This window comes from Lycorma delicatula, chromosome 11, assembly GCF_047948215.1.
Source record: "Lycorma delicatula isolate Av1 chromosome 11, ASM4794821v1, whole genome shotgun sequence".
Lineage (NCBI taxonomy): Eukaryota > Metazoa > Arthropoda > Insecta > Hemiptera > Fulgoridae > Lycorma > Lycorma delicatula.
In genome coordinates, this window is record NC_134465.1 from 46,241,954 (window position 1) to 46,262,543 (window position 20,590).

Sequence of the window (20,590 nt, forward strand, 5' to 3'; positions counted from 1 at the left end):
AAACCATGGTAAAACTTTGATCAGATTAGCATCACAAAATAAGCACTTATATAAGACACATGAAATGTATTTATATTTTAAGTTTATAAATAAGAAAATGGAGATTGAGATTCCTGGGCCATGTGAACAGAATGGATGAACAGCAACTAAATAAAAAAATATTCATTAAAATCTGCAATAAAAAGAGTAACCTTGGGACCTAAAACAATGAAAAAAGAATTACAGAACCTAGGGATCCAAGAACAGGAAATAAAATATAGAAAGCTAGTCTGACAAAAAATACACAAAAATGAGTTTGAAACAGTGATGAAGGAAAAGATTCACACCCAAGTGAAATGGTCAAAAGAAATAGGCGCAAAACACATGGAAAGAATGAAAGAACGTTGGGAGAAATGAAAAAGAAATCAGAAGAAATGATTTTTATGTGGTTCCTAGTTAGCCTGAATGCAAAAAATAAATACATGAAATAATATTATGATATTTTAATAAAGATATTAAATATAAAAAATAACTACAAAGTAAGTAACAATTCAGAAAGCGTTAATGAAAATTAACTGCATATTTATGTACATGTTGAATAGAATACAGAAAATTCGGAGTTTTTTAAACATTTTTAATTATTATTATTATCTAGAAATTCATTGTCATGTCAAATGTTTTAGTGAAACAAAATCTTTTAATTCTATTAAAAATAAATTATTGGGAAAAGTTTTTAAATGATTTGGTAACCGATTTAAAATTGCAACAATAGAATAATACGTTTGTCATAAGGCAAAGTATTGTGTTGAGTTATATGTAACCATTTCTCATTATCAGCTATGGATTTGAATACTAAATCATGAAAACCGTTGATCGATGTGCAAGCTTTATATTCTGTTAGTTCTAAGTCGGTGTGGCGTCTATCTAACCAGTCTGATCTCTCTTGGTAGTGCCCTCACAGCTTCATGCAAGTGTTTAAGGATGAGTTCATACAGAATTCGTGTCGTTCATGAGTTACCGCAGATACTGGAAAACGTGTAGTTTTCTACACCACTCGTGTAACACCACAAGAGTATGAATTTGATGATCGGTTTCGGTCTGTTGAGGCACAGTTCCACCTCGATGGAACCAGCATGAATGCATAGAATTCATGCATTTGGTGTACGGAAAATTCACATCAGCTGCACTAGTCTCCTCTGCATGAACAAAAAATGGGTGTTTTTTATTATGTAGTCGAATCTTCATGACATTCTTTCACGGCACAGTGAATAAAGAGCGCTACATACAGACAGTGAAACAATTTGCAAACAGTATACTTGCAGACCAGCTAGAATACATGTGGTTTTAACAGGACAATACTGCGGCTCATACAGCCAACAGCACTATGACTTTCTTGGATCATGTTTTCATAGTCAATTGATTTCAAAGGGGTTGTGGTGCCCTCAGTCTCCCTTCCTGGCTTTTACTTGTGGGGATAGCTTAAGGATGCCGCTTACAAAACTCATCCTCACACCGTTTCTGAACAGCAGAGGGAAATTAAATGATGTGTCGCTGCAATTCCTCAACAAACATTACAACATGTGTTTAAGAGCATGCATCGTCGTATTCAATTATGTGAATCGCATAATGGAGGCTGCTTTCAACAACTATTGTAATTTACTCATTTCCTCATAAGGTTGCATCACTTTTAGAACATTCTACAATTGAAAAATTTTTTTTATTCAAATCAATATACTCTGTCGATAAATTTTTAAATAAATTATATTTAATTAAAAACCGTAATTATCTGCCTTTCATTGAACATATATGTATGAGTGAATAAATATATGCTCAAGTAAATTTCATTATTGCCTTCTGAACTGTGAATTATTTTATAGTAATTTTTTATGTTTAGAATCTTCATATATTTACCTTAAATTTATTTCATTTGATTAGTTTAAAGAAACTGTATTACCATTAGATTAGGAGGGATAAAGCAGAAGAGACCATAGAGCAGAGATGAGAAATGGGAGAAGGTAACATTATTTGTTGATCCCAACTCAGGAAGACTCATTGCTAAAACAAGTTTTAGAATGGAGCTATTCCAAAACACATCAACTCTGAAGTTAGAGGGCAGAAAATGACACTTAAATCAATTATTTCTTATGTTTATATTTTAAATAATAATAAATTTTATATTTTAGGATGTTGCTCTCATAAAAGTATTACTATGGTTTCCCTTGACTTATCCAGGCAAATTTTGAGGCAGTTCCTTTTTTACCCACTGAGTAACAAATCCATTCCTTACGTAATCAATCTATACAAGGTATTTTTTTGTATCGATCAGAACAAAATATTTATTTGTTTATTCAATTGTGATATGTACATAGTAAATACATATTGAACACTATTAAGTTTGCATAGGACATTTGAAAGATTTATTGAATCCTCAGAGTTGCAGTTTCCAACTGTTAAGATAAAATTTTATATTTGAAATAAATGTATGTTTTCTGTTTTGTTGTATATTTTTCTTAATAAAAAAAAAAGCTGAGAAGACTGATGTAGGACTTTTCCGTCACGCGGTTAAAACACGAGTTCCGTAGAAATCCTACAACTGTGGGTTGATCTTTCTGATCCACGGCTTACACATTTATAGACACACAAATTAATTACTATCTTGTATGTCGTACAAGGAAGTATTGTATTCCCGAAAAATTTTGGTTTTCAGATTTCAACAGAAATATCCATTTTGACCATCCCTGAATCTATTTTGACTACTTTCGGCGTAACATCTGTATGTACGTATATATCTCGCATAATTAAAAAATAATCAAGGATAGAATGTTGAAATTTCGGATTTTGGACTGTTGTAACATCTAGTTGTGCACCTCCCGTTTTGACTGCAATTGACTGGATCGAAAGTGTCCAAAAAGCCCAAAATCCAAAAAAAAAGTTGGATTTTTACTTTTTCTTAACTGCAGTAATAAGCCCTCACTGTAAGCTTTTCAACGATATATCATACGTGGTACTTATTTGCATTAGTTCCAGAGTTATAGCGAAATGATATTTTAATTAATGAAATATTTCGATCTTACAGGGGAAGGCACATCGGTTCGAATCCGCTTTCATTTCCTTTTTTTAATTTAAATATATTGATTTATTAATAGTTATTAACCTCTGATTGTAAAAAATCTTTAACAATAAATAATAATTCAATAACCATAACAAAAGAAATATGAAAAAGATCAAAAGTTATTAATGAAATAAAATTTTATGTACTTTTCATTTGAAAAAAAAGCCCAAAATCCAAAAAAAATTGGATTTTGACTTTTACTTGACTGCAGTAATAAGCCCTCATTGAGAGCTTTTCAACGATATATCATAAGTGGTTTCATTGGTTCCAGAGTTATAGCTAAATAAAATCTTAATTAATGAAATATTTGTGTCTTACAAGGGGAAGGCACATAGGTTCAAATCTGATTTCATTTCCTTATTTTAATTTTAGTTTAAGTAAATTGATTTATTAATAATTATTAACCTCTGATTACAAAAAAATTTTAACAATAAATAATAATTCAATAACCATAACAAAAGAAATATGAAAAAGATCAAAAGTTATTAATGAAATAAATAAAATTTTATGTACTTTTCATTTAAAAAAAAAGAAGTGTATATGTAATTTAATAGGCGTACAAGGAAGTCATGTAGTGTCCCATCATTTTTTTGTTTTTATTCAACATTTTTATAAAAATGTTTCCTTACTGCACGAAACTTAAACAAAAAAACTAATTTTTTTTTATCGATCTATATACTTTTCCGCTATAGCTATAGTAGAAAGTTAAGATTAAGCATCTGCTCTCGTGAAGTACGATAATAAGTATTACCCGTACTAAGTTGATTCCAACGTTTGGTTTAGAGAGTCAGGGTCAACGTACAATTACAACGTAACTTGACCTCTGAGTTACTTCCTGTACTATTATAACGAAGGAGTAAGTATAAGTCGATCCGAGAAAGGGTCATGAGAGGGTCATGCTTAACGTTTTACTTAGATAATCTGTTGAAAACCACGCTAACCGCAATAATAATGTTTTTATTACATTATTACTATCTATTTTATTTGGAATTGTCCATACATGTTTGTATGTACGTACAAACATGTATGTACGTACATCTGTACGTACGTACAGATGTCACGCCGAAACTACTCAATATGAATTCAGGGATAGTCAAAATGGATATTTCTGTTGAAATCTGAAGACCTTAATGTTTCGCGATCACAATAGTTCCTTTACTTCGTACAAGGAAGTAAAAAAGGTAAGGATTTCTTAATCTGTTATATAAATAAAAGACAATCTTCGTTTTGTTTGTGCCCTAATAACTCAAAAACTACGTAACCGATTTCACTGAAAATTTCCCAATTTATCATTATTTGTCCCGAAAGTGTTTACATGTTGTTAGTTCCATATTTAATCATATAATAAGTGTTTGAGGAACTCGATATTGGCACAGATAAGATCGATTTAAACAACGATAATCGATGTATAAGATGGACATATCTTCATATATATACAACAGCATTAAATTTAGTACAGAAGTTTCAGGTTTTTTATTTATTTATATGTTTTATTCTTTTTATGATGTACACAAAAAAAAAAAAAAAACATCGGTGAGGTCTGAACTGCAGCAAACATTCCGGGGGTCATAAGAAGAAATAAATAAAATTAATATTGTATATTTTATTGTTTTCGTAATAGTCAGTTTCATGTTTTCATAATAAGCTCCCGGCTAGACGGAAAAACATGGGTGACCGCTAAACATCTCCTAACCGCGACCTACGGGAAACGTCAGTAACCATATAATGCCGAGCGAAGCTGCGACGGGAGTGGTAGTCAATCATAAAACTAATTAAAAAGAAAATATTTTCAACAGATTAAAGAAAAAGTTATTCGTTTAATATTAACGAAAAAATTTATATAATTTAACCTAGAGATAAAATTAAAAATACTCTATATTCCGACTCTGAAACTCTTTTTATTTTACAGAAAAACGATAAAAAAATCTTCAAAATTTAAAAATGTTAAACAATAAAACAAAAAAACATAATATACGAATAAATAAAACTTCAATTTTTTTTTTAAATGAGGGGGTTAATTGTATTCAATAACAAGAGAAAAATATTACGAATTAAAAAAACATTGCTATTTAGTATAGAATAATTACTTGCGCGCGGATGACAATCTTGAATATAGTATAATTTCTTTTTTAATTTTAATTTATTTAAATATATATATAAATATACACACATATTTATGTAGCCTACGACATTCCCGATAACGTAAGGATTCCCACGCGTGTTATATATTTTAAATCGGTTCAGCCGTTGATCTGCTACGGTAGAACAAATATATATATACATTCATACATCCTAAATTCATTACATTCCGTTCTGTGCAGACGTGTAAAAAATATGATGTGGACACCACACATGACTTCCTTGTACGCCTATTAAATTACATATACACATTTTTTGCTGCACTTCATTTAAACTTATTTAATTTGAAAATGAGATACGATCCTCCAGTTCTTTAACAAAGTCGACAGTTACACAATTGCTGAAATTGTAGAACGTGTATACAAATTAAGATCAGAAGAATTATATCTAATCAAGGAGTTATTAAATGACTGGCAACAAAAACAAGTAAACGAAATGATGATCAACTCCGACTTAAGGAAAATATTGTCCGACAATATCAGAGGAATAATCGACTAAGATAAGAATTTTTTGCAATTTATTAAAGATCGGGCATGTATGCTTCAGTGTATATGTTGTTCTTGTGAGGGTCTATTTTTCAGTCAAAAGTGACTGAAAAATAGACCCTCGCCCTTTCAATAAATAGACCCTTTAATGTATATAATATTAAAAAGAAATTTCAGAATAATTATATAAAATTAAACCGAAATTAAAGTAGAAAATCCAAAAATAATACGATTCTAATTTATAATTTTCAATTAATATTAAATAATCAGATGTTTCACCACATCTATTACATATACACATACGTAATAATGCCTATTAAGTTACATAAACACATTTTTGAAAGTACATAAAATCTTGTTTTTGATTTTTATTCATGTTTTTTTTTTTTTTATCATTGAATTATTAGTTCTTGTAAAACTTTTTTCCAATCAGAGTTTAATAATTATTAATAAATCAATATGTTTAATTTAAAAAAAAAAAGGTTAAAAATAAATCAAAAAGGAGATGAAGTCAGATTCGAACCGATGTGCCTTCTCTTGTAAGATCCAAATATTTCATTGATTAAAATTTTATTTGACTGTAACTCTGGAACCAATGAAAATAAGTACCACTTACGATATATCGTTGAAAAGCTCTCAATGAGGGCTTATTACTGAAGTTAAGAAAAAGTCCAAAATTTTTGAGGGATTTTGGGCTTTTTAGAACACTTTTGGTTCGGTCGATTGCAATCAAAAGGGGAGGTGTGCAACTAGATTTTACGACAGTCCAAAATTTCATCATCCTACGGCTAATAGTTTTTGAGTTATCCGAGATACGTACATACGTACGTACAGATGTCACGTCGAAACTAGTCAAAATGGATTCAGGGATGGTCAAAATTAATATTTCCGTTGAAATCTAAAAACCGAATTTTTTCGCGATCACAATACTTCCTTTACTTCGTACAAGGTAGTAAAAATAAAATTCTGAGCTTAACTAGTACTAATTTTTTATTTTCGGAATGGATCGGTTATGATATTTAAATTGAAGTTAACAGTTTTTTTTTTTTGTTTTCCTGTTTAACCTCCGGGACCACTGTTAGATATTGCTTCAGAGGATGAGATGAACGATTTGTAGCGTGTGTGAAAATGCCATACCTGACCGAGATTCCAACCCGGGGGACCTCCGGAAGTTAACAGTTTAACAAAAATTCATTAAAATTCTATTTTCTCTAATTTTTATTCTTTTTAAAAATTATTTGTTTAAATGTATCCTAAACTAAAAAATATGTATTTCCATGGAAGAAGTTCGTAGACTTATTTAAACTTAAGTAAAATATCTTAATATTTTAGCGTCTCGACCTTTCACCCGGAGGTCCCGGGTTCGAATCCCGGTCAGGCATGGAATTTTTCACACACGCTACAAATCATTCATCTCATCCTCTGTACAGTAATGCTTAACTGCGGCCCCGGAGGTTAAAAAAAAAAAAAAAAAAGAAAGTAAAATATCTTACAAGCTTAACTTTTTTTATTTTCCCCACACCAATTATCAATATAGCCGCTATAGCGGTAAAGGAAAATTATTGTGACTGGTCAAAATCATGGATGAGGAAATTTTTGACCAAATCTTGACGTTTTAGGACCCCCCCTCAATACGGATAAACACCAAACAAAACCTATTGAAAATTTCGTAAGGATGTATGTTAGCTTGTAATTTTATAAAATATCTAGACTACCTGAACATTAAAGATTGAAATCTGCCTTAAATATTTCTATATATAACCCACCGGGTTGGTCAAGTGGTGAACGCGTCTTCCCAAATCAGCCGATTTGGAAGTCGAGAGTTCCAGCGTTTAAGTCCTAGTAAAGTCAATTATTTTTACACGGATTTGAATACTAGATCGTGGATACCGGTATTCTTTGTTGGTTGGGATTCAATTAACCACACATTTCAGGAATGGTCGAACTGAGACTGTACAAGACTGTACGTCATTACACTCATACATATAACCCTTCTTCATCCTCTGAAGCATTATCTGAAATGTAATTACCGGAAGCTAAACAGGAATAAAAAAACAAATATTTCTATATATGGAAAATTTTCATGCTATTTAATTTTGAACTTAATCAGACAACGAAGTAAGGTGTTCATAATAGTGTAAAATGCCAACTTTTTGTGGAGGCATCGTACGAATTTAAAATTTGGTGCAGTGATAAAACTGTATTACTTGTTTATCGCACTGAAATTCAAAGGGATTACCGTTAGGTTTGACTACAGACGATGAGATGAAATAACAATTTTGTAATTTTTTAATATGTGAAAATGCCATGTCTGACCGGGATACGAACCCGGAATCTTCGGATAAAAGACCCAGACCGAAGTTCTGAATTAAAGGATTAATCCTTTTACTTCATTATTATATTTTTGCCTCCATGGCAAAGAAATAAGTTATAAATTTTTCGTCGCAAAGTTGTGCACTTTCGTTACCATAGTTACTATTGTTCTACCCACCGGGTTGGTCTAGTGGTTAACGCGTCTTCCCAAATCAGCTGATTTGGAAGTCGAGAGTTACAGCGTTCAAGTCCTAGTAAAGCCAGATATTTTTACATGGATTTGAATACTAGATCGTGGATACCGGTGTTCTTTGGTGGTTGGGTTTCAATTAACCACACATCTCACGAATGGTCGAACTGAGAATTTACAAAACTACACTTCATTTACACTCATACATATCATCCTCATTCATCCTCTGAAGAATTATCTAAATGGTAGTTACCGGAGGCTAAACAGGAAAAAGAAAAAAAGTTACTATTGTTCTATCTTTTGTAATTTAGTTTCTTTTTCAGGTACCTATAAAGCCTCAATAATTTAATTGTTATTTATCAGTATTATTCTCAGAGCCATGAGCATAACGAATAGGATGGGGATTCAGGAGGCTCCGCTCACTGGGTTGACGGGAATGACGACCGAAGCGAGCTATGGGGTTGTCCAGGGTGCCGGTTTCCCTGGCGATCCTAGGATTGGTTCCGTGGCCCCAGGAGGCTCTGACGAGCCCCTGAGTTGACTCCTGGGTTGGCCTGGGCCGGCTAGTATAATATAGAATATTAACTTATAAATAAAAATATTCATATGTAGATTAACCTAAACAAATTTGCTTAAGTAAAGCTTTCTGTAAATCTAAAATCCCCTTCAATAGAGGCTAAATAAAATAAGAAAAAAAATTCCAAAAAACTTTTCTTTATTTTAGATCCGGGGTGTTACATTTAAAGGAAATTGTAGACATTTCTTGATACTCTATAAATAAAATATAAACTTTAAAACATTTTTTGAAAGATATTTAAATCGAAAGGGGGTAAAGCAAAAAAAATTCAATTTTAAAACGTAGGGGTTGATTTTAAAAAAAATGAATTTTTTTAACCATTATTGGTAACAAATTTCGCTAAATGCCTCCTAAATGATATCTTCCCTTAGAAAATTTTGAAAAAAATTAATACGATCAATGAGCGCCTTATATGGAAATATTTGAGCTAAATTTAAAGAAAATCGGTTCGGTTAATTCTGAAATATACAGGTAAATATGTTTTTTTTTTTGTATATTTCAACTAGTTCGACCCTAAAACAAAATTTTCTAAAAAAAAAATCGATATTCCACTTTTGACATAATCACCCTACTTTCCCCATTAACAAGCAATCCTAATTTTATTCGCCAGGAAATTAATAAAAAATTAGTGCTAATAAATAAATTTAAATCGGACCAGTGGTTAATAAGATTCAGATAAACATCGATATAAACAAACATCGGACAGGCAATATTTAAATAAATAAACGTTCACAAACGGATTTTTCAATAAAACCAATCAGATAAAATGTAACGGGTAAAATATCTTAACCTAGTAAACGGCATTCGTATGAATGTCTGTGTGTGCGCTTCCCTTAGTTTAGCACCGGAATCTACCGATCACTAGCGAAAAATACCGATTCGTTAGTATCAATTTCTAGAATTAAATTTCTGATTTAACGTTCGTTATATCAATTTACAACATTAAAAAAAAAAAAATATATATATATATATATATATATACACACAAGAGATAATCAATTTTGGACACTTAATAATCGCATTCCGAGACGCCGCCCGCCAGGGCAAATCGCCCGGAGGGCCTAGCTGCGGAGGCGTGCTTACGACACACCCTGTAGCTAGTCTTTTAGTATTTTAATAATAAAAGCCGATGACAATAAATAAAATAAAATACACAATGCAAACAAATATATACGTACATCACTACAACATGAATGTGTAACAAAAGCAATAATTAAGCGAACATTTCAAGTGCAAAGATAAATAATGTGCCCTTCACATCAATAATTACGTTATACTTTCACGTAACTGCAACATAAGAGGTAGGAAATATATATATTCTGTTTACAACAATCAAGAAATAAGAGTAAGGACATGTATAGGAAAGGAATTAGCTGCCTACTTGGTAAACTTTGACCTAATTCATGATTAAAGAACTTCCTAGACTACAAATTTAATCGTATCATAAATTGTAGTAATCCATATATATATTATTTTACACATTTCCCTAAAATCGGTTCAGCCGTTTTCATAAATGTATAAAAATACAGACATGTGTGAATGTACATTCATAATTATTTATAATCTATTTAAATCTATTTTTATTTCCTTGCACAAAGTAAAGGAAGTATTGTGATCGCGAAAGATTTTGGTTTTCAGATTACAACGGAAATATTCATTTTCACCATCCCTGAATGTATTTTGACTACTTTCGGCGTGATGTCTATACAAACGTACGTATGTATCCCCTCATAACTCAAAAACGATTAGCTGTAGGATTTCGAAATTGTGGATTTAGGATTGCTGTAACATCTAGTTGTGCACCTCCTCTTTTGATTGCAATCGACTGAATCAAAAGTGTCCAAAAAGAAGCCCAAAGTCCAAAAGAATTTGGATTTTGAACTTTTTTTTTTTAACTGCAGTAATAAGCCCTCATTGTGGGCTTTTCAACGATATATCATAACTGGTACTTATTTTCATTGGTTCCAGAGTTATAGCCAAATAAAATTTTAATTAATAATATAATTGGATCTTACAAGGGGAAGGCACATCGGTTCGAACCGGACTTCATCTCCTTTTTTTAAACTTTTTTTTTTTAATTTAATTATATTGGTTTATTAATTATTATTAACCTCTGATTGTAAAAATAGTGTTACGGAAAATAATAATTCAACAAAAAAAAAAAAAATGAAAAAATATTAGAAGTTATTAATGAAATAAAATTTTATATACTTTTCATTTTAACCCCCTGTCTCCCACTGGTCACTATATTAACTACTGGTAATCAATTTTTCAAATTCAAATTTCTCATGAACCATTTAAGATAGAAAAAAGATTTTTATATGGATTTAATCACAACGCCTGGAGTTATGAGAAAGTGCAATAACCATAACAGTCGTGTATAGTGTAGATATTTCACAAGGGATCAAAAACGCAGTACTTTTTTTTCACTGACGTCATTGTTTAAGTCATAGTATTTAGGTTTTTTTTTGTTTATTTGGTTCTTATATACATTAGCGGTTTGTTATCTTTTATATAATTGCTAAGCAAACATAAATTCAACAGAATAACGAGTGAATGTGACTTTTATGAAAGAAAGCAATAATTTTAAATTATTTTTTTTTTTAAACCATACTGTTCTTTATTCAAAAATTTTTATACATGTATCAAAAGCAATATATATATATATATATATATATATCAAAGTTAGATTTTATACTGGTTCAATGACAGAAACGTACGCACGTACCTATACCGAAATCTCAATTTTTTTTTACAATTGAGTTACAATTTTCTGAAATGTAGTGTTTTTTTTATTTATTTATATAATCAGTTTTTATCGGATATAATTAACTTTTACGTCAAATTAACCAGAAAAGTCTATAGTTTATATAATTATAAGAAGACAAAGTTCACTGATCATTAAAAAAAATAACAAAATGAAAACAAAATGTAATTTTTTTATACGATATTTGTGCGCGCGCAACATAATCAAATATTAACAAAAATAAATTTTTGTTGAACAATATAAATTAATAACGCATTGTTAACATACCCTAATTTTTTCAGATTTTTTGGATGAAAAACAATTCAGTAATAGCGAGATAAACAAACGTTTACCGAAATCTCGCGATTAGCGCGAAATAAAGCGGGAGGTAAACGGTTAAAAGAAAGTCGTGTAGTGTACAGATCAGATCTTTTTGTTAACTTTATTATTAAAAGTTGTTTTTTAAGTTAAGTTTAAAGGCTGACTTTTTTTTCGTAGAATTTATTAAATCAATTTTATTCTGAATGAAATTTTCTACACGTTTTGATAATAAAATTTACACATTTATTAGTCGCTTAAAATAGTTATTTTACTTTAAACCTAAAAAAAAAATGTTTTTCGTCACTAAATTTTTCTGTTTTATATTGGATATTATGAAAATTACGGGAAATATAATTCTGGAACCTCTTTTATTCGTTTGTTCAGATCAAAAAAACATTATTTTACCCTAATATACTGAAATTTTACCGGGGGAACTAAAATTCGCGCGAAATTTTTCGTTAGCCCTAACATGATAATAAAGCGTTTTCAGATATATGTTTGCATACACATTTTTCCTTATTTCTAGCTCTAGAATTAGTTTCCAGATTGTTTCCCTTTATTCCAGTTTTTTTTTTTTTTGAATCAACTGCATATATTTATGTAGCCTTTGACACTCCTAACGTAAGGATTCCAACGCGGGGTTATATATCTAAATCAGTTTAGCCGTTGAGCTGCTACGATAGAAAAAAAAAGTATATATACCCTAATACATAACCCCTTATTATACTTATAATAAAAACATTATTTTACTCTAATATACTGAAATTTCACCTGGGGAATTAAAATCCGCGCGAAATTTTTCGCTAGCTGTAACTCGATAATAAAGCGTTTTCGGATATATGTTTGTATAAACATTTTTCCTTATTTCAAGCTCTAGAATTAGTTTCCAGATTATTTCCCTTTATTCCAGATTTTTTTCCTTTTTTTTGAATCAACTGGGTATATATATATATATATATATATATATATTGCTAACATGTACAGGAACCAAACAGCAACAGTAACAATTGAAGAACATAAGAAAGAAGCCGTAATAAGAGAGGTAGTCCGACAAGGATGTTCCCTATCTCCGTTACTTTTTAATCTTTACATGGAACTAGCAGTTAATGATGTTAAAGAACAATTTAGATTCGGAGTAACAGTACATGGTGAAAAGATAAAGATGCTACGATTTGCTGATGATATAGTAATTCTAGCTGAGAGTAAAAAGGATTTAGAAGAAACAATGAACGGCATAGATGAAGTCCTACGCAAGAACTATCGCATGAAAATAAACAAGAACAAAACAAAAGTAATGAATTGTAGTAGAAATAACAAAGATGGACCTCTGAATGTGAAAATAGGAGGAGAAAAGATTATGGAGGTAGAAGAATTTTGTTATTTGGGAAGTAGAATTACTAAAGATGGACGAAGCAGGAGCGATATAAAATGCCGAATAGCACAAGCTAAACGAGCCTTCAGTAAGAAATATAATTTGTTTACATCAAAAATTAATTAAAATGTCAGGAAAAGATTTTTGAAAGTGTATGTTTGGAGTGTCGCTTTATATGGAAGTGAAACTTGGACGATCGGAGTATCTGAGAAGAAAAGATTAGAAGCTTTTGAAATGCGGTGCTATAGAAGAATGTTAAAAGTCAGATGGGTGGATAAAGTGACAAATGAAGAGAGGTATTGCGGCAAATAGATGAAGAAAGAAGCATTTGGAAAAATATAGCTAAACGAAGAGACAGACTTATAGGCCACATATTAAGGCATCCTGGAATAGTTGCTTTAATATTGGAAGGACAGGTAGAAGGGAAAAATTGTGCATGCAGGCCACGTTTGGAATATGTAAAACAAATTGTTAGGGATGTAGGATGTAGAGGGTATACTGAAATGAAACGACTAGCACTAGATAGGGAATCTTGGAGAGCTGCATCAAACCAGTCAAATGACTGAAACAAAAAAAAAATATATATATGTAATCTATGACACTCCTAACGTAAGGATTCCAACGCGGGATTATATATCTAAATCAGTTTAGCCGTTGAGCTGCTACGATAGAAAAAAACAAAATAAATATATATATATATATATATTATTTTTTTCTATCGTATATATATATACCCTAATACATAACCCCTTATTATACTTATAATAAAAACATTATTTTACTCTAATATACTGAAATTTCACCTGGGGAACTAAAATCCGCGCGAAGTTTTTCGCCAGCTGTAACTCGATAATAACGCGTTTTTGGATATATGTTTGTATAAACATTTTTCCTTATTTCAAGCTCTAGAATTAGTTTCCAGATTATCTCCCTTTATTCCAAGATTTTTTTTTTTTTTAAATCAACTGCATATATATATATACATACCCTAATACATAACCCCTTTATGGAGAGTCGGTGTCCGTATAAAAAATTCCTTAGATTATATTAAGGCCTTATATATACATTAACTGGCATAATAATAATAATAATAATAATCTCATAATTAATTTAAATTACCTGTTTAAATTTATATCATTTAAAAAAAAACTATTTATGACATTTCACATAAAAATAAAGCCTCAAAACGCACCGATTGATTATTTTGTATTATTCATTGAATAATAATTAAACGATTATAGAATATGTAATTATAAAATAATTAGCCGGAGTACACACACAAAGCTCTACTGAAGTAAATAATAATACAACTGCTTATACCACACTAGATATACACAGACCGGACGGAACGCAACCGCTAAATAAATGTACTATAAGGTAAACAGTAAAAGAGAATTTAAAAGTGAAACTGAAATCAGTCGACTCCGACTTCAAATAGCATAAACTTACAACCATACAAACATCCACACCAAGAACAACTGTACTCGTTGTAAAACTGGATAATCGAGTTATGGAACATCCTTTTTTATATTTTGCAACGTTATCATTTTTTATAATAAAAATAAAATTAATTAAAATAAAAAAAAGAAAATTTTCCAAGTGTAACCGAATTAAAACGTTTTATACATTTACTACTTAATTTATAAATAATAACCAGTTAAAATTTGTTAATAAACCAGTATTCTGTACACGATAAAAAATGAATTATTTAATTTTTAAAATATCTAACTGCATAAAATAAACAGTAAGATTTTTATTAAACTGTAAAATTAAAAAAATAATTATTATTACAAAATATAATTAAACTATAAAAAGATATACAGATATTTTTAGAATACTCTTCTCAAACTATCGTAAAAAAAAAATTAATAAAATTCAATGAAAAATTTTGAAACAGTCTTTCTTACTAACTGATTTTTTTTTTTTTAATTTAAGCTGTATACAAAACAAGTAATAAAATAAAAAAATTTAAAAACTCACGACAAAATTAAATGGGATAATTAAATATTAATTAGAAAAACGTTTTTTTGTGTTATCCTGCTCCACTGGGCCGGTTCAACAATTAAGTATTACTCAGCCCAGGGGAGTGTTCTTGCGATTCTAATGAACCTTCCCACCTACCTATGGCAGATCGGACCACCGGTTCCGGGTCGTTTCCTTATCTTCCCTCTGCCTCTAACCGCTAAGGCCAGGAACACCGGGTCCGGCTATGCCGTTCCCGGGCCTCCCCCAGGAGCCCGGTCTCGGCCGTTTTTTTTTTTTTAAGTAACTCCTCCACTTCCTTTGCTCGTATAACCTCAGCCACGAATTTCTCTATTGTCAACCATTTCTCTTTACCTCTCACCATATACTTTGTTTCAGTTTCCGGGGTAATCACTTGTAAGTTACGTCTGGCTTTTAGATTCTCCCAATGTGCACATTCAAAAAAGGTGTGGCAGGGAGTATCCACATGACCGCATTAATACAATTTGGGAGCTCCCTTCTTTTAAACCTGTGTAAGTATACACCAAACCCTCCGTGACCGGAAAGGAATTGTGACAGGTAACCCTCCCCCCACCCACACGTCACCATGTTTCCTCATCATCCACGGTTCTACTCAGGAATAAGTTTCTTTGTTCACGTCCCAGTTGTAGCGGCGTTCACTTCTCTTGCCGTTCTTGCAGCAAGAGATTAGTGGCATCTTCCCTGTTCATGCCCTCATAATCAGTTTTATTTGGGTAGATCGTAACTGGATCGGCGGGTAATTAGAAAGGCTTAGAAACATTAAAAAGCCGTTTTGAAGAAACACATCTACTGTAGCACCCTCTGGCGGCTTATAACCGTAAAACTAACTTAAACACCTGCTCTGAAGTGGCATGTATGTAATGAAAAAAAACCGCTTCGAAATCGGTCCAATAGTTTTTGAGGAGACCCACCGGGTTGGTCTTGTGGTGAACTAGTGATCGCAAATCAGCTGATTTTGAAGTCGAGAATTCTACGGTTCAAATCCTAGTAAAGGCAGTTACATTTATACGGATTTGAATACTAGATCGTGGATACCGGTGTTCTTTGGTGGTTGGGTTTCAATTAACCACACATCTCAGGTTTGGTCGAACTGAGAATGTACAAGACTACACTTCATTCATACTCATAGATATCATCCTTATTCATCCTCTGAAGTAATACCTTACGGTGGTTCCGGAGGCTAAACAGAAAAGAAAGAAGTAGTTTTTGAAGAAAACGTTAACAGACATACACACAAACAAACACAGACGCAAACTGTTATCCCAAACGCATATACCGTCTCCGTTTCGTCGAGGGTAAATAAAAAACAAGTAACTCTATATATACGGATTTTTTTGGAAAAATATCTATAAAGATGAGCATATTAAATTCTTGCAAAAATAAAAATGGTAAATGGAAATTATGGTAATTAAAATAAAGGTTTAAAATAATCAGAGCGATTAAAACCCGGAGGTCCCGGGTTCGAATCCCGGTCAGACATGGCATCTTCGCATACGCTACCGATTTCTACCACCGGGCTAATAATGTCCATAATCACTTCCATTGTTGGAGAATAACAATACACATAATTTGTATATTTAACATTAATTAGACGAGTTTAGAGAGCGTAGGTTATGTTTGGCTTACATTTAAACTTAATTTTTTTTACGAGGGTTTCTCGTAATCTATTTACCTAAGAGATTGGTGTCGGGTGATTTTTTTTAGATTTCCAATTATCGTTTCGACCCCAACAAGGGTTAGTTGTATTCGTCGACATATACCGGTGAACTCCGAATATGCAAATATTTCGGTCTTTCACCGACGTATTCGGTACGTGTAGACATTTACCGGAGAATATCGGCATTTGCCAGATATCGATCTTTCACGGTAACATTTACAAATATGATAACGCTATAATAACTCGCAATACTAACTAAGCGTTAGTGATAAATAAAAAATATTTTCAAATGTTCGTAGGTAATGTAATTTGTTTCTTTAAAGAAAAATATTCCTGTAAATTTATAAGAAAATACTTGTAACGGATAATGTAAAAATACTTGTAATGTACGCTAAAGGACACAAGCCAAATTGTAAACTTTTATGACAATCTTAATTGTTTCTAAGTAATATATGCTATAGCAAGGCGTTTCGTGCCATGGGCACGGCTTCGCAGCTAGGCCACCCGGGCGGGTTGCCATGACATAAAAATATTTTTTTTTGAATGATGCAAATTGATAAAACGAAAGTTAAATTAGAAATTTAATTCTAGAAATCGAAACTAACAAATCGGGATTTTTCGCTAGTGATCGGTACATTCCGGTGCCTACTTTTTGGTTGTAGTTCATTATTTTATGAAGAAAAACAATCACAGAAATAAATTTAAAAAATATGTAAAAAAAATTTGAAACACCAGTCTTAAATTAAACGTACTAAAAGGCAAAAAATAATTTTAAGATGGTATTTCAGAATGGATTTGACAACAAGCTTTGGTAGTGATATATAAGATTATGTGATGGTCATCAAAGATTTGATGTTTTTAATTGGAAGCTATGACTTTCACGTAATTTTACATATCACTATCAAAACTTGTTGTTGAGTGTGAGAGAGAGAGAGACAGAGCGAGAGGGGGAGTGAGAGAGAGGGTGTGAGGGAGGGAGAGAGAGAGAGTGTGAGAGAACTATTATCTACTATGTGTGCAATTATAGTTGTACACCTATTATTCTGTTGAATCTTGCTGTGGTTGATTCTGTAAATCAATATTTTGTTATATTGATTTTGGAGAATACAAAATTATTTATGTGCGTAAAGAAAAGTATGTTTTAAAGTATTATAATATATATGAGAAAACATAAATGTACTTGCATACAGGACTGAATTACTCTACAATAATATTTTTTCAGTATTTTTCAGTATTAGAACGATGTGCACTAAATATAGGAGTATATTTAGTGCGTATCGTATACACTGAAAAAGAGATATAATATTTATACGAACAATTACACGTATAACGAACAACAATTATAAATATATTTTATGTAAAATGAAACGCAGCCGAGCATAAAAGCCACGTACTCGGACAAAATCGGTTTCCCCGACTTTACACGAATGAGTACTTTACATTTTAATGACTTTACACTTCGAAACTTTTTTTTTTGTTTAGCTTCCGGAACCACCGTAAGGTATTATTTTAGAGGATAATATATATGAATCGGCTATGCTCGGCTCGTCCGAGTTTACACGAATGAGGGTTTCACTTCAGAGCCTGACGAAGATCAAGGTTTTTCAATGCTCATCCAATATTGTGCGGCGCGCCAAAAAAGAAAAATCGAGGAAGTCGATACATTTTTGGTAATCTGTAAAGTTAGAAAATATTAGTAGATTAAAAAAAAAAAAAAATATTTAGATCGAATTGAAAATATCCTGTTTTTTTTTTTTTTAATTTCATCAAAAAATAAAATTCTAGATGCCTTTTCGTTTTTTTTCCACAATAAAAATTACTTAATATATCGTGTTTTATAATAATTGATGAATAAAAGAATAAAGAAAACATACTAACACGCTGTTTTATGCCTGTCATTTTAAACATTCTCCGTATTAACATATTTTACATATTACGAATGTAAGTATAACTACTTATAAGTATAATCTAGCCATACTAACCTTACACTCGATTCGCTCGCTAACCTTGACTACTTAACAGTAATGTTTTGATTATTTAAATAATAAATTATTGCAATAATTATTGAATTTACTATTTAAATAAACAATATATTACTGTTAAGTAAAGTTTGCTTTGACTCTATTTATAATTTCTTTCCAAATGCCCACTGATTTGGAAGAATTCTACACAACTATTGTACATTCTTTTTGAAAATGAGGACTCGTTTATTTGAACCATTATTCCTACACTGCCCACCTTTTTTTGGGTTTTTGATAAATGATCAGCACACGCACGCGCGCACACACACCTCGGCACTTTTTCCAATTGGTTATCGTATCACCTACGCTCGCTTCGCTCACTAACCTTGATTAATATGTTTAAAATGACAGGTGTGAACAGCATTTTAGTGTGTTTTCTTTAATAATTTATTCATTAGTTATTATAAAATATGCTATATTAAGTAATTTTTATGTGAAAAAATGCGAAAAAATAAGGGCATAAAACGGAAAATACCAAATTGTAATTTATTTAAAATGTTTAAAATTACGACCAAAAACATTTTGCTTTGAATTATAACACATTATTAACCGAATTTAAATTACGGTAATACGAGGTTAACATAACAGAACGTTATGTATTTGTTACATAAAAGTGCATCGAAAAAAAAAAAGTTTAGTTAACGACTTTCTCTGTTAACTGTTAATTAATTCATGTAATTTCGGTTTAAGCATACAGGATGAAAATGTTATATAGAATTCTTACGTAATCAGTTATGCATTACCTTTCTTTTTTTTAATTTTTAAAGTGGATATTAGTGTTTTATTATTATAAGAGTACGTTACGATAAGATATATATTCTGTTGATATCGTTAAATATTTGTAAATATTTTTTAGATTAATTCATTTTTTATTTTAAACGATATCCTTTACTCATTTAATAAGTAAACAAGAATTATTTTTTTGCTATGTTAATAAAACAGTCATAATATGAAACCCAGCTCGAATGCATCCAATAATATAACTGGATTGTAATCTATCTCAGCTGTCACTATTTAGAATTATTACCTCACGAGTTACTGAAATGAAAAGTAATCAGAATAAATGTATGACTAGTTATCAATCAGTATATACTTTATATCTTTTAATCGAATTTAAAATGCTGCAACTTTTAAATCTTGTGTCGTGTATGAAAGACTTTTAAATATTTTACAAAATAAACTTCATAATTTACTTAAGGTTTACTAAAGTCGAATTCTGACATTAATTTGGCGAAAACTGAACCATATTAAAAATCGTTAACATCGACTCAATCCGTGGCCCTGAAAACTTCAAAACTGGTAATCTTTGAAAAACTTTAATAAATTATTTTATGGAACTCTACGCATTTAATCGGATAGAGATCTATAAGAAGAGCCGGAAATCGTTGATTTTTGGTGAATTTCCCTCTAAAAACTATTTTTCAGCCCGTCAAAACAATACATTCGCGGACACGAAAACGTTTTCCGTAGACGCTCTTTTTTTTTCTGTTTAGCCTCCGGAAATTACCGTTCAGGTATTACTTCAGAAGATGAATAAGGATGATATGTATGAGTGTAAATGAAGTGTAGTCCATTCCTGAGATGCGTGGTTAATTGAAACCTAGTATTCAAATCCGTATAATCCGTAGACGCTCGGCGGTCGTATTTTTACCGCACCGCGACTTTACGGGGTGA

The 20,590-nt window shown here is 31.1% G+C and overlaps 1 protein-coding gene across 2 annotated transcripts in view; it reads right to left on the reverse strand.

Moving 5' to 3' along the window:
- Positions 1-20,590, reverse strand: part of LOC142332159 (torso-like protein) — a 98,545-nt gene that overhangs the window by 41,348 nt on the left and 36,607 nt on the right. The gene's annotated exons all lie outside the window — the stretch shown is intronic.